The sequence below is a fragment of the Xenopus tropicalis genome, chromosome 8, assembly GCF_000004195.4.
Source record: "Xenopus tropicalis strain Nigerian chromosome 8, UCB_Xtro_10.0, whole genome shotgun sequence".
Taxonomy (NCBI): domain Eukaryota; kingdom Metazoa; phylum Chordata; class Amphibia; order Anura; family Pipidae; genus Xenopus; species Xenopus tropicalis.
In genome coordinates, this window is record NC_030684.2 from 132,391,308 (window position 1) to 132,407,029 (window position 15,722).

The following is a 15,722-nucleotide window of genomic DNA, read 5'->3' on the forward strand; positions in this document are numbered from 1 at the left end:
TTGTAAGCTCTACGGGGCAGGGACCTCCTTCCTCTTGTGCCTTTGACTCTTACACTCCCATATAGATTGTAAGCTCTACGGGGCAGGGACCTCCATCCTCTTGTGTCTTTGACTCTTACCCTCCTATATAGATTGTAAGCTCTACGGGGCAGGGACCTCCATCCTCTTGTGCCTTTGACTCTTACCCTCCTATATAGATTGTAAGCTCTACAGGGCAGGGACCTCCATCCTCTTGTGTCTTTGACTCTTAACTTATTGCAACTGTATCTTCTATTTATTGTTATACTGTGTATTTATCTATTATTATCTTAATAACCCCCTGTTTGTATTAATGTATTGTACTGTACAGCGCTGCGTACATAAGTAGGGCTTTATAAATAAAGATATACATACATACACTACATTCACAATAAGTTTGGCTATGGCTTTGGCATCCTAAGTGCAATTAGGTAGATGTACCGCTGTATATTTTCTATGATAGGTTGGTATTGACTTCTTCAGGAGGCACAGATGTTGCAATCCTTCTGCCGTCTACACATGTCATTAATTATATTGAAGTAGGCAGGCAATGGCTGTGAAAGCTAACAGGATGTGGGGTATTAGCCTAAAGAGTGACAGCAAAGATAAATCTCAATAAATTATTAACAGTACCCCTGAAAGAGAAGGGTGCTCAGTAAAGAGACTCATGGGAAGTTGCTTTCTCAATGTAGGGCTATGAACATATCCAAGCACTTGTGTGTGTTGCACTGTGTTCTACTGAGTTGGACTCTCTGTAGAGGAATAAAATGAGTTTGCTCATGTAGTTATGGGGCTAAAGGATCTATAAATACTAACCATTAAAGGTAATGTGTATTGATGTAATGATGATATATCATCAAGGCTCATGAGTGGAGCAGCCATTGCAAAGGTTGGTCCCATCTAAGAAAGGAAAGGAGATTGTTGTCATCTGACACTAAATATAAATGAATAATGGGGGGTTATTATGACCGCACATATTATATACGTGTTATCCACCCCTATATACTCAATGGTGGCCATAATCAGAGTAAATTTATATAGGATATTATTATTATTATTATTATTCTTAACATTTATTTATAAAGCCCCAACATATCTCGCAGCGCTGTACAATAAGTGGGTTACATACATTGGACATACAGAGTAACGTATAAAGCAACCAATAACCGATACAGGAGGTGAAGGGAGCCCTGCCCAAAAGAGCTTACAATCTACATAAATAAAAACCACTTGACCCTAGAGCCAATGATGGGATGAGGCCAATTTAGTCGAGATTGGGGGTGGCCAAATCAGGCCCAAGTCTGCTCGTTGGGTGAGGTCACGTGTATTGGCAGCTTTACCCACCTCCGAACTCCATTAGGCATCAACAAGCATAATACCAGCTTTCATATATATCCATAGTAATGTATGTGAGAGGAACGCTATAGGTTGGCTGAAAATGAAGTTCTTGAGAAAAGGAAATGCCTTGTAAAGTTGCTCTGCTTAGACCTGACCAAAGGAACGACAGATGTCTCTTCTCTGATGACTTCCTATTTGAGGTCCTTGCAAACAGGAAGGAATGATGGACCAAGAGAGGCTTTTCTAATGTAGGAATAATGCTGGTTTCTCTTTGGTCTAAAAATTAACCCTATCTGTAAAAATGGCACCTTTGTTGGAGCTCCCTATAGATCCTTTCAGGTCCCTGTCCTTGTTTCAACTGAGGGATGGATGTGTCCAGAAGCACAGTAGGAGGGGGACAGCCAATCACAGCCCTGCAGTCACACAGGCAAAGGCAGGCTTTAGTTCCCTATCAGGTCAGCCTAGCTGCTGATTGGTTCCTATCCTACAGTGCAGTGTGCTGAGTGCCGCTGGCCCCCTTGCACAGCCTGGGAAAGGAGGCAGCAGGAAGTGGAACAGATGGGCGGGGCTAGTGGGGTTTTGGGGGAAATTTTCAGTAAATCAGTCTGAAACACTACTTTTTAGGGCACATATTTAGATGAGTACAAATTATTGGCACAATATGGTTATTAAAACATATTTCCTGTTTAAGCTTAATTGTACTAAATTGGCAAAACTTTCAGGATGTGTCATGTGCCCTCAGGGACATGTTTGTTATCTAGAATCAGGCAATTTTTTAATAAAAAGGGAGTACATAGTATAAGTATAAATCAGAGTAGATATCAAATGACTTCTGTATAATTGCACCCGTCGATATTTACAACCAACGGAGACTCGAGCTGCTTATACAAATACGTCATGTTTGGCTTTCAAATGGTGCCAGCAAATATCCTACCTGTGTGTGCCTGCAGCCAATCAGAATCGGCACTCAGGCTGCTCCCAAGGGTTTCAGGCAAGAAGTTTAACTGGTCCACCCAAGGTTGGCCTACTTCCTGCCTGCACCCATGCATTCATCTTCCTTATCCTTAGGACTGGCATATACCTATTCATAGTGCAGTGAGACTCTATTGGATGGCAAAAGTAGGGCAGAAAAACGTATAAACATTCAGGGTCAGACTGGGGGGGTGAAGGGCCCACCGGGCTCTCGTCCCAGGGGCCCTGCAGGTGCCCCCGCCGGCCTCGTCCCCTAACCCTTCCCCCGCAGGGGCCCCCCTAACCCCCCTCGCAGGGCCCCCCACCCGACGTCCTCCCCCGAGCGCGTAGATTTAATGCATCAGGGAAGGAGTGGTCGGGCAGGGGGATCGCTGGCAAGGCTCGGGGCCCACCGGGATTTTTCCTGGTGTCCCGGCGGCCCAGTCCGACCCTGTAAACATTAGGTGGGAGTAAGAGAACGTGAAATGGTGGAAAGAAATATAGAACAGGAGAAAAGATAAAAGAGCAAGGTGAAGACAGAGGAGTATATACTATGTAGGGGCCACCCCCGGCCTTCCCTTATAAATACAATACTGAATGAAGGAGCACAGAGACCCCTGACACATTATGTAGGCTGGAAAGCAGAGTGTATTGCACCAATTATTTGCCCTTTGCACCCTTCCTTCCATGTCATAAATTACTCCTTATATTGTGCTAGATATTTTCTGTCTGTCAGGCCCATTTTGGCTTCTTTGGCTTCTGGTGTATTTCTGGTTCATTTGCAGATGGAGAGTAGCAGGTTGGACAACACTAATGTAGACAGTTCCCACCATTCTAAAGTGATGGTCCAAACCCTGCCCCCCCTCAAACTCCGGCCCTTCAGAGAGTAAAGGTTTCCACATGAGCACCCCGACCCCTTGGTCTCTTTATGAAACCCAATCTAAGCCTTGTATTTATAGTTAGAAATGCCAGGCTGATTTTGCGCAGAAGCGAACATTCATTTTCTTTTCTGTTGACTCATCATCCTTCCTTAAAAACAAAGTTATTTTTCCGTGATATAATGGAAAGGGTGAACTCATCCGAAAGCCAAAGTCTGGGCTGTGGAACAGTCCCTTCTGATGTGGTCAGGGAACCGGGAAGCTCATACCTAACGGATATTTATATAAAGGGTTATACCCTTAGAAAGGAGTTCTACTGAGTGAGCTTGTCTGTCGTCCATGGTAGAAAGCTTTATAGATAACTCTGTTGGGAAGGCATAGGTCCAAGGCTCTGTGCATCCCCTTCACGTCTACTAAATACTGAGATGGGTGCATAACTCTTTATTTCAGGGTGGCTGTGTCCAGGGTCGGACTGGGGTGTAAAGGACCCACCGGGGCTCCCGTCCCAGGGGCCCTGCAGGTGCACTCAGCCGGGCGCGTCCTCTAACAACCACCCCCCCCGTAGGGGCCCCCCTAACCCCCCTCACTGGGCCCCTACCCAACGTCCTCCCCCGAGCGCATAAATTTGATGCGTCAGGGGAGGAGCATTTGGAAAGGGGAGCACCGCAAGGGTCGGGTCTGGGTCGCCGGGGCCAACACTGGCCATGCCTCAAGGGCCTCAGCGCCAATAGGTGAACCATTCATCAGAAGAAAAAACGACCTGGTGGTGCTCAGTGCAACTATGCAGAAGTCCAAGGAGCATTCTTGGATTCAGGTACCTTTAAGCAACAGCATAATAAATCCACCCCATTGAGTCAATTTCTTTAATGCTTTCTTGCGCACGAAACGCGTCAGGCATCTGGATCTTAAGGAAATGAATAAAGGCTAAGTTTTAACGATATTCCGTGGCTGTCCAGTGTGCTTTTGAAGCTGATTTTTTGGTTGGACTTTAATGTTTTCTGCTATATATGTGCCAGTTCTAGTAACCTATAGCAACCCATGAGGAGCTTAAATTTCCTAGGTTGAGGTTGTTATTACAGAAACATTCATGGTCCTTAATGATATAATAAAGGTTCCTTAATAAAGTAATAGGACGAGTAGCCCATGGCAACCAATCAAAGGTTTGCTACCAATCAAAAGATGGTTGCTATAGGTATAATAATCCATGTTATTTCAGTGGCTGCCTATCTCTCTAATGCAGCAGAAGCCCATCTTGGTTTCTGGAGGCCAGACTAATCACATGGTCTCCATGGTGGGGTAGTTGTATGCCCACAGTAGTCAAGGGTGTTTGTATGTTTACGCCAGGGGTCCCCCACCTTTCTAACAAGCACCATAAACGTTCATGGAGGTGACAAATAAGGTCTGGGATTGGCTATTTACTGATTATCAGTAGAGATGTAGCGAACTGTTCGCCGGCGAACTAATTCGCGCGAACATCGGGTGTTCGCGAACGCGGAAATTCGCGAACTTTTGGCGATGTTCGCCATTTTGGGTTCGCCGCGGTTTTTTTTTTGGCGGTTTTTTTTTGCCGTTAGTTTTTGGCGTTTTTTTTTTTTCCTTTCGTTATTTTTTGGCGTTTTTTTTTGGCGTTATTTTTTGGCGTTTTTTTTTTGGCGTTTTTTTTTTTGCGTTTTTTTTACAAAGTATTTTTCAGAGAAGTTTTTGCTTGATCCCCCTCCTGCATGCCACTGTCCAGGTCGTGGCACCCTTTAAACAACTTTAAAATCAGTTTTCTGGCCAGAAATGGCTTTTCTAGGTTTTAAAGTTCGCCTTCCCATTGAAGTCTATGGGGTTCGCAAAGTTCGCGAATATTCGCGAGTTTTTCCGAAAGTCCGCGAACGGGTCCGCGAACATTTTTGGCGATGTTCGCTACATCCCTAATTATCAGCCTACAGGAGACTTGGTTTGGCAGTACATCTGGTTTTTATGCAACCAAAACTTGCCTTTAAGCCCGAAACTCAAAAACTAGCACCTGTTTTGAGGCAACATCCAAGGGGATGGGGAGCAACATGTTCCTCACGAGCCACTGGTTGGGGATCACTGAGTTACATAATAAAGATTGTCTCAGTTTCAGAGAGGAACCCAATATGAGCTGAAGAGGAAGGAAATCACCAAGCACCCTATTCCTTCATCCTCAATGCTGTTTGACATTAGGAAACAATTAGTGGGCCGCTGGGCTCTATCTGCTGATTTTTCTTGGAAGCCAGAGCACAGTAGTATTCCCTAGCCCCTCTTCAGCCAGATATGGGATTGTTATGTTATACGGCCCTCCACCTTGCAGCTGTATAGAGCCGCTAATAGGGAGAATGATGTAAGAGCGATGATATTATCTTTGGCTTGTGGGAGACATCTACTCCCAGCCAGTGACATTTGCTTGAGCCCACAGGTGTGGCTGCCTATCACAATAGTCCCACGCCTTCATAATGTCAGAATGCCTGGATCAGTGTATTGGGACTGATGCTGGGAAAGGGAATCACTGCTGGCGCCAATAGGAATAGGCATCGACCTGTGGCAGGAAAGGCATAACCTTTTGCTAAACACAGCGAATCCCAATGTAGTATATACGTGCCTGTGTTATACTCACAGCAGGGCTTTCCACAACATAGAACAGTTTTCAATTTAAACAACAAATAAATATAACAAAGTCCATTTGTCTTACTGAAATAGACTGTTTTGAGTCCAAGCTGCTTTTGTCAGTCTCTATTAACTCTATTAAATCCAGAACAATGTGAACGTTTGCTCCCTTACTACACAAGCACACTCCTTACTTCCTGCTTCCTGCTTCCTGTGCAGTGAGCTTACCTACAGCCACTCCCCCTTTTTTTTCAGGCGGTAATGTTTATTCCAGCCCCTCTTCCTGCCTAACTGAACGCGGGATATATTATAATATATAATATATAATATAATGTAGATTACAATTCAAGTTTTTTGGAGTTTGTAAACTCACAGATTTGCGGTATTCAAGTTTTTTTATTTTAAGAAGTTTTCCATATTAATAAATAAGCCAGCATAGGAGTGCTTTTAAAATGCAAGTTTATTCTTATTAGAAAAAAAGCTCTCCAATTCACATAGTCGAAAACTGATAAATAAGTCCATAAGTGTGTGGCTGGATAGTTCCATTTGCATCTATAATAAAGGAGGTGCCTCACCAGCTGTAGTGAATTATAGAATGGAACCTTCCCCATATACAGGTATAGGGTCCCTTATCCCGTTATCCAGAAAGTTCGGAATTACTCAAAAGCTATATCCCATAGACTCCATTATAAGCAAATAATTCTAATTATTAAAAATGATTCCCTTTTCTCTGTAATAATAAAACAGTACCTGTACTTGATCCCAACTAAGATATAATTACCCCTTATTGGGGCAGAACAGCCCTATTGGGTTTATTTAATGGTTAAATGATTCCCTTTTCTCTGTAATAATAAAACAGTACCTGTACTGGATCCCAACTAAGATATAATTACCCCTTATTGGGGCAGAACAGCCCTATTGGGTTTATTTCATGGTTAAATGATTCCCTTTTCTCTGTAATAATAAAACAGTACCTGTACTTGATCCCAACTAAGATATAATTACCCCTTATTGGGGGCAGAACAGCCCTATTGGGTTTATTTCATGGTTAAATGATCCCCTTTTCTCTGTAATAATAAAACAGTACCTGTACTTGATCCCAACTAAGATATAATTACCCCTTATTGGGGGCAGAACAGCCCTATTGGGTTTATTTCATGGTTAAATGATTCCCTTTTCTCTGTAATAATAAAACAGTACCTGTACTTGATCCCAACTAAGATATAATTACCCCTTATTGGGGGCAGAACAGTCCTATTGGGTTTATTTAATGGTTAAATGATTCCCTTTTCTCTGTAATAATAAAACAGTACCTGTACTTGATCCCAACTAAGATATAATTACCCCTTATTGGGGGCAAAACAATCCTATTGGGTTTATTTAATATTTAAATGATGTTTAGCAGACTTAAGGTATGGAGATCCAAATTACGAAAAGATCCCTTTTCTGGAAAACCCCAGATCCCGAGTATTCTGGATTACAGGTCCCATACCTGTATATATATATCTATAGTAAAACTATTTTCTGTTTCAGTTGCCACTGGTTCTTTAAGACATTTATCTTTTCCCAATACAATTGTAATTTTTGCTTCCACCACACATCATGGGTAGAGTCTGTAAATATGCGGGTTATTTTTCCAAAAAATGACAATATGAAATAGAAATGGATGCATCCGTGCCAGGAAGGGTTAGAGAATGGAATACTGGGCTGTCAAGTAAGTGTTATGAAATAAACTTGGAAAGGGAAGAGAGATCTGGGCCTGTGGAATCTTACAGACCTGTCAGTATTTTCCATTGTTATTTGTTTTAGTTGAAAACTTAAAAAACCTCTGTTATAAGCAGAGAAAGTGGGATGGAAACCACATGGCGCTTCTAACCGTATTAGACATATCTTGCACAGTGCTGACAACTCCTATTTCTATTGTTATGGGGATTCTTGGCGCTAATAGGAGTGTCAGCTTGGCAGCCAATGTTGCTCCATGTGTCCTATGGGTGCTCCAAAGCTCCTATCTATTGGCTGCGGCAAGATGGCTGACTAGGGATGTGGCAAGAGTACATATAGATTTATTTGTGTTACGGAAACAGAAGTTATTGACCTGTAATGATGTAGCGCAGGGGTGGGCAAACTTTTTGGCTCAGGGGCCACATTCACTTACAGACGGGCCGGCCCAGCGTTATGCCCAGGGTGCCAGCACTTCTGCCCAGAGGAAACCTAAATGACCCCTATTGTCTTCAGTCAACTGACCTAGTGTTTGAGTTACAAAGAGATTTTTTCATTAAGTGAGTGTAAGTCCTATGACTTGCGATTAACATACATCATTTATGTAATGACCCAATTCCTACATTTTAGGTAGCAATTCCATAAACTTAATTCTGGGGTCAGGTGTTTAGAAAACAACAGTTTTGACAGTTGTTGATGAAATTGTGGAGGTCTCTCCCTGAAAGACCTAGGATCAGTAAACTCAATAGATAGGAAAGGGTTTGGTTCTAGATTGGTTGTTCTGGAGTCAGTAAAGGTCCCCATACAGGGGCCGATTCTAGCTGCTGATATCAGTCCCTTAGACCGTTTTGGCAACTAATTGGCCCATGTATGGGCACTACCGACGGGCCTGTCCGACTGACATCTGGCCTGAAATCGGGCAGATATCGATCGGGCAGGTTATTTGATGCGGTCCCCAAACCGACTTTGCCTATACCCATCATTATAATTCAATCGTTTGGCCCCAGGGCCTGGATTCTCCTGATATCGCCCACCCATAGGTGGGGGATATCAGGAGAAGATCCGCTCGCTTGGCGACATCGCCTGTGTATGGGGACCTTAAGGGATATTTTCCTCTTCTGAAGCTAACTGGAGATGCCTTGTATGGCCCAGATGGCTTTTCTTCACCTTCCTTGGAAAAGTAAGGTTCCATCCTGTTGTTCCTGAAGAACAACAGGCTGGAACTATAGATTTGTATTATTTCCCCCTCAACTAGATTGTAGCTATGTAAACATTTGCTAAACATATACTGGATACAGATCCTGTTTTTAAGACTGAAATCTGTAATCCAGTGTTCTTGACTTTGGTCCAAGGCCGTGCATGGCGCAAGCATTTCCTATACCCCTGTATGCCTATCATTGTATGGCAGACTTGGTGAGGAAAGATCAGAGTTTGTTTAATTAGTCATTGTGAAGGTCACACCAGGTTCACAGACAAAACTATCCACTTATCTCCCAAGTTGAACTTGTTTCCCTCCCCATTCTAAAAAGGCTATGAACTTGATTATGCCCTTGTTTGTTAGCAGGGACGGAAAGCTCGGGCACAGACCCAAGAGTAGTTGAGCGTGCCCCAATGAAGGGCCCTTCAGATATCTGTACATGCCACAAAGTACTCGCCCTTCCAATGACACGGTGACCTAGGGAGCCAGGAGTTTAATCAAGTCCCAGGAAGCCGTTTGGAAAACAAAAGTATTGTTAGAAATGGCAGCCAAGGAAGGGATATTGAATACCGGAGAGAGAGCTGATGGGCAGATAATGCTCAGTAAAGGCAAGACCCTTGATTAAAGCATGTTAGAAACAGTTACTGAGACCCATGGAAATTCCTTATGAAGGAAAAATCTTCATAACGCCCAATGGACTTGCATCTAATGAATGGTAGGCTAACATTGCTATTGATGCTGCACACATCAGTACGCCACAAGTAATGCATTAGTGGTCTAACTAAAGGTGGCTATACACAGGTCAACTTTATGGTTTTATGACCAGTCATTAGCTTTCCAGATCTCTGTTACATAGTTACATAGGGTTGAAAAAAGACCAGAGCCCATCAAGTTCAACCCATCCAAGTAAACCCAGCACCCACAGCCTATACTTACCTATCTATCCACTCACATACATAAACTATATATACAACCAGTAATACTAACTGTAGATATTAGTATCACAATAGCCTTGGATATTCTGCTTGTGCAAGAACTCATCCAGGCCCCTCTTAAAGGCATTAACAGAATCTGCCATTACCACATCACTAGGAAGGGCATTCCCCAACCTCACTGCACTGTTGATTTCAGAACAGTTCCATTTGTTTAGGCTGATGGATCTGGGAGACGATGCCCCATCCACCCATGAAGAAGGGGCATCAACACAGGAATCTTTTTTGGTAATTCCAATAGGTTGGTGGAAACTGACCCCCCATGAGGAGTTATACATGGTCTTCTAAACTATTGGTGAGACAGTCATCCTACTGTAGTTCCAAGGCATATGAGGAGCACTGATCCAATTCTCACACTGAGTGGCCTTCAGCCTGGGCTCCCTTAGATCAAAATAAGGTTACAGATATAGAAACCATTGTTGTAACCATCCATGCAATTGTTCTAAGGCTACCCAGGGCACAAATAAACACTCACCCATTTGCAACCACCCTAACTGGCTTTCAGGCTGAGCCCCCTTAGCCCATAACAAGGTTACAGATATATAGAAACATTGGGGTAACAGTCACCCAGCTATAGTTCCAGGGGTACCCAGGGCACAAATAAGCACTCACCCCAAATCTCCCCCTAACTGGCCTTCAGGCTGGGCCCCCTTAGCTCATAACAAGGTTACAGATATATAGAAACATTGGGGTAACAGTCACCCTGCTATAGTTCCAGGGGTACCCAGGGCACAAATAAGCACTCACCCCAAATCTCCCCCTAACTGGCCTTCAGGCTGGGCCCCCTTAGCCCATAACAAGGTTACAGATATATAGAAACATTGGGGTAATAGTCACCCTGCTATAGTTCCAGGGGTACCCAGGGCACAAATAAGCACTTACCCCAAATCCCCCCCCCCTAACTGGCCTTCAGGCTGGGCCCCCCTGCTTAATGCTTAATTTCCCAGTGAGTAACTATACTATACTCTATGGCACAACTGAGAAGCATCAGCAGGCATTGTGGGGGCACGGGGAGGGGGGCTCTTTGCTTCTGCTCTCGGCTTGGCCCTTCTGTCCTTATTGTCATTGGCACCTCATCAACTCATCCAAGCAGAAGGCACCCAGCTGCGCCGGACCGCCTCACCTCAGTAAATCTGCCAGGGATAAAAGGAACTCTGCTAATCTTTTGAGAAAGGAAAGAGCTGTCGTGGAGGTCTCCTGGCTAGCCCTGACATTTTTACTTAACATAAATGGGTTCCCATGGAGATTCTCAATTTCTGAAATGCTTTCTGCTGCCACAAAATGCATTAATTCAGAAGACCTACTTTATGAGCCCAGGGGGACCCTTTCCACATCCCTACGTTGGAAGAATTACTTTCTGGCCAGGTAGGTACAGACATAGAAAACAAAAAGTCCCTCGTGTCAATTACGATAACAAATATGACTTTTTACTAATACTTATGATTACACCTCTACATACGAAGTATATATTCCTAAGGGGTCTATAAAATAATCTTATGATCCACTTCAAGCTACATCAATGTAGCACAAAGCCTTGAACATGAAGACGTTTGTCCTATTCAGTGGTAGCCATTTTGAATCCAAGATAGAAGCTCTAATAGCCCGGACCCTTATAACCAAAACCATATAACAGCTCAAAAACCTCCATTCACGTAAGATGCTAAGTCATTAATATAACACAGAAGGACCACCAGCTCAGAAAACAGAATTGGCTCATCTCTTCTTCATTTTTATTTGATTAAAACCAGTTGCTTTTCCCCCAACTTCATGTTTGTGCACAAACAGCATTTCATAGCATTCATTTCAATGGAAAAATGTGATAATGAAGGTATTAGGCCAAGACGGCTTAGACTGTATGTTCTACGGGAGGACCTTGTTTCTCCTGCACCTTAAGGTGGCCATGTCGAGGGAAAGATCCTCTATTTTGGTGAGGTCTCCTTAATACTTTTATACTAAGAAACAGTTAACTGGGTCACCAGTGACCTCCATCCTCAAAAGCCAATAAATGACCCCGAAGTCAGTCCTTCTCTCTTTGAGGTTTGTGGCCGCCATATTGGTAACACCAAGGGCTTCCCATGTCTGTTCTATTGAGCCACAGTGTCAATTGTGGATATTTCGAGTGCTAGGAAAGTGGCTATTCTTTAGGCACCATAACACATATCCATGAGTTGCTGAGAGTTTACTTGTCCTTCAACATTTGTTTGGTTCTCCCTGTTTTAAAGCCATAAACCATATTATATAAGTAGCCTGAACAGGGTTATCATTGCAGGAAGAGCATTCAGTATGTTCATGGACATTCCAGTACAGTATAGGCTTGATGGCTTTCCTTGCTATCAACAGGAGGTCTTGAACTGATATTGATGGAGGCATGGCTTTGTTCCCCCCTTAGCAACTCTGTAGTTCTGACCATTTCTAGGGGCTGATTCCCCTAAATACCGACTGTTAAATCTGTATCATCGGTTTCTCTTGTGCTTCTTCTACTTCAGGGTTAACAAAAAACTGAAAGGTCTAAAGAAGATACACTTGGCCAAGATAACTTATTATTCACTGTGTGTCTCATACTTTGATTAATAGTAGGAAATCTGCCACAAAATCTGTCAACACTTAATGGAAAACGTACCACATATATATAGAAACATTGGGGTAACAGTCCCCCTGCTATAGTTCCAGGGGTACCCAGGGCACAAATAAGCACTCACCCCAAATCCCCCCCTAACTGGCCTTCAGGCTGGGCCCCCTTAGCCCATAACAAGGTTACAGATATATAGAAACATTGGGGTAACAGTCACCCTGCTATAGTTCCAGGGGTACCCAGGGCACAAATAAGCACTCACCCCAAATCCCCCCCTAACTGACCTTCAGGCTGGGCCCCCTTAGCCCATAACAAGGTTACAGATATATAGAAACATTGGGGTAACAGTCACCCTGCTATAGTTCCAGGGGTACCCAGGACACAAATAAGCACTCACCCCAAATCCCCCCCTAACTGGCCTTCAGGCTGGGCCCCCTTAGCCCATAACAAGGTTACAGATATATAGAAACATTGGGGTAACAGTCACCCTGCTATAGTTCCAGGGGTACCCAGGGCACAAATAAGCACTCACCCCAAATCCCCCCCTAACTGGCCTTCAGGCTGGGCCCCCTTAGCCCATAACAAGGTTACAGATATATAGAAACATTGGGGTAACAGTCACCCTGCTATAGTTCCAGGGGTACCCAGGGCACAAATAAGCACTCACCCCAAATCTCCCCCTAACTGGCCTTCAGGCTGGGCCCCCTTAGCCCATAACAAGGTTACAGATATATAGAAACATTGGGGTAACAGTCACCCTGCTATAGTTCCAGGGGTACCCAGGGCACAAATAAGCACTCACCCCAAATCTCCCCCTAACTGGCCTTCAGGCTGGGCCCCCTTAGCCCATAACAAGGTTACAGATATATAGAAACATTGGGGTAACAGTCACCCTGCTATAGTTCCAGGGGTACCCAGGGCACAAATAAGCACTCACCCCAAATCCCCCCCTAACTGGCCTTCAGGCTGGGCCCCCTTAGCTCATAACATGGTTACAGATATATAGAAACATTGGGGTAACAGTCACCCCGCTATAGTTCCAGGGGTACCCAGGGCACAAATAAGCACTCACCCCAAATCCCCCCCTAACTGGCCTTCAGGCTGGGCCCCCTTAGCCCATAACAAGGTTACAGATATATAGAAACATTGGGGTAACAGTCACCCTGCTATAGTTCCAGGGGTACCCAGGGCACAAATAAGCACTCACCCCAAATTCCCCCTAACTGGCCTTCAGGCTGGGCCCCCTTAGCCCATAACAAGGTTACAGATATATAGAAACATTGGGGTAACAGTCACCCTGCTATAGTTCCAGGGGTACCCAGGGCACAAATAAGCACTCACCCCAAATCTCCCCCTAACTGGCCTTCAGGCTGGGCCCCCTTAGCCCATAACAAGGTTACAGATATATAGAAACATTGGGGTAACAGTCACCCTGCTATAGTTCCAGGGGTACCCAGGGCACAAATAAGCACTCACCCCAAATTCCCCCCTAACTGGCCTTCAGGCTGGGCCCCCTTAGCCCATAACAAGGTTACAGATATATAGAAACATTGGGGTAACAGTCACCCTGCTATCTATTGAAGGCACTGGTGCCCAAACAAGCCCCGGTCTGCCCTGTATTATTAGTTTGTATCACACTGGATCACATTTTCACAAAGAGTTAAATATCTCCCCCATTATATGAATTCCTGTATATGAATCTGCTGTAACTCCCCCTTGTAATAATTTTGTAGACAACTCTGGCCTCCAGTACATGTACATGAAATACTCCCAAACTCCTAGTTATCAGAGAATTATGCTTTACTCTGGCACAATAAAAAAAAAAGAGTCTCATGGGTAGCAAGATGTCTAAAATTAATTTAATGGGGTCTGCTAGGTTTAGTGTAACATAAAACCACTTTTGCCTGTATTGGACCTTCATTAGGAATGTAGTGAAATCAGAAACAAATGCTGAGAGAGAGGGAGGGAAAGAGGCTGGTGAGGAGGGGGGAGTGGGGAAAAGAGCTAGTGGGGTCTTAGTGAGTGAATCGAGAGATTTTTGTGAGACACACACATCTCTAAGCACAAATGAGCTCAGTAGACAGTGGCGGATAAATGAAGACACTCAACAGGATGAGTCTAGAACCTTGATTTATTTGTGTCCCTAAGAGGGTCCTCTATATCAGGGATCCCAAACCACACTGAGATGAAAAAAGTGTTGTTGAGCAACACAAGCATGAAAAAAGTTCTTTGGGGAGTAAAGCTCTTCTTGGGGTAAAGCTCTGTGCTTCAAGAACTTGCCTCCAAGCCAGAAATGTAAAAATGGGCACCAACTTGGGGCAACATCAAAGGGGGTGGTGAGCAATTTGTTGCCCCCGAGCCACTGAGCGTATAGCTCCTACTTTCAACATATGTCCACCCTTCTCCCTACTACAAGCAGGAGCAATCTCTGCACTTTTGGTTCCGACTTCTGGACCAATGAAGCAGAAGTCAGATGATTGAAAGAAGTGGAGAAGACTTCTTCAACACTGTAGAAGTTGGATTGTCTCAACTTCTTCCCCAGGTTCCCCTCCAATGTTCCTATATTTTGTGAGTTGCATTATGCATTTTCAAGGATTTCCTTAGAACCACCCATTATAAAGCTCTCATCTGGGAACTAATTGAACTCCATAAGATAAGCCCTTGGATAGAGGGTTGGACTGGTCTATGAGGTGATGAAGTCTTTAAAGTGTGCCTAGCTGGGCCACGAAACACAGCATACATACGCATACCCAATAAACGTGCCGCATTTCCACATCCCAAGGCTTAGACACGGCCCACCAGAAATCCATGGGAGATCGACTGGTGGACCAGCGATCGACGTCTTGGCCACCCCTGCCTTAGAACCAACCACTATAAAGCTCTCATCCTGGAAATAACTAAACTCCATAGGATAAGCCCTTGGATAGAGGGTTGGACTGGTCTATGAGGTGATGAAGTCTTTAAAGTGTGCCTAGCTGGGCCACCAGTTTACACAACCATGGGTGGAATGGCCTTCTGTGTTTGTACCATGGTCATTAGTGAGCAAGAAAACAGTCTGGAACAGCACCACTTGTGTTCGTAATTAAAATACCTTTATTGAATGTATCTTTTAGGGCATTACAGCAATGTTTTGGCCACCCCTGGTTTAGAACCACCCACTATAAAGTTCTCATCCTGGAAATAACTAAACTCCACAGGATAAGCCCTTGGATAGAGGGTCGGACGGGTCAGTGAGGTGATGAAGTCTATGGAGTGTACCTGGCTTGGCTCCAGTTTAAACAACCATAGGTGGAATGGCCTCAGTCAAGAAGAGCAAAGTATCTGAGGTATCTGACGATAAGGAAAGAAAGGGGGTGGGCAGAAAACCAGTTGAGGAAGGCTGAGGTTTCAAGGCAAATGAACTACTTAGTCACCAAAATCTCTTTTATGAAGATGAACTCCAT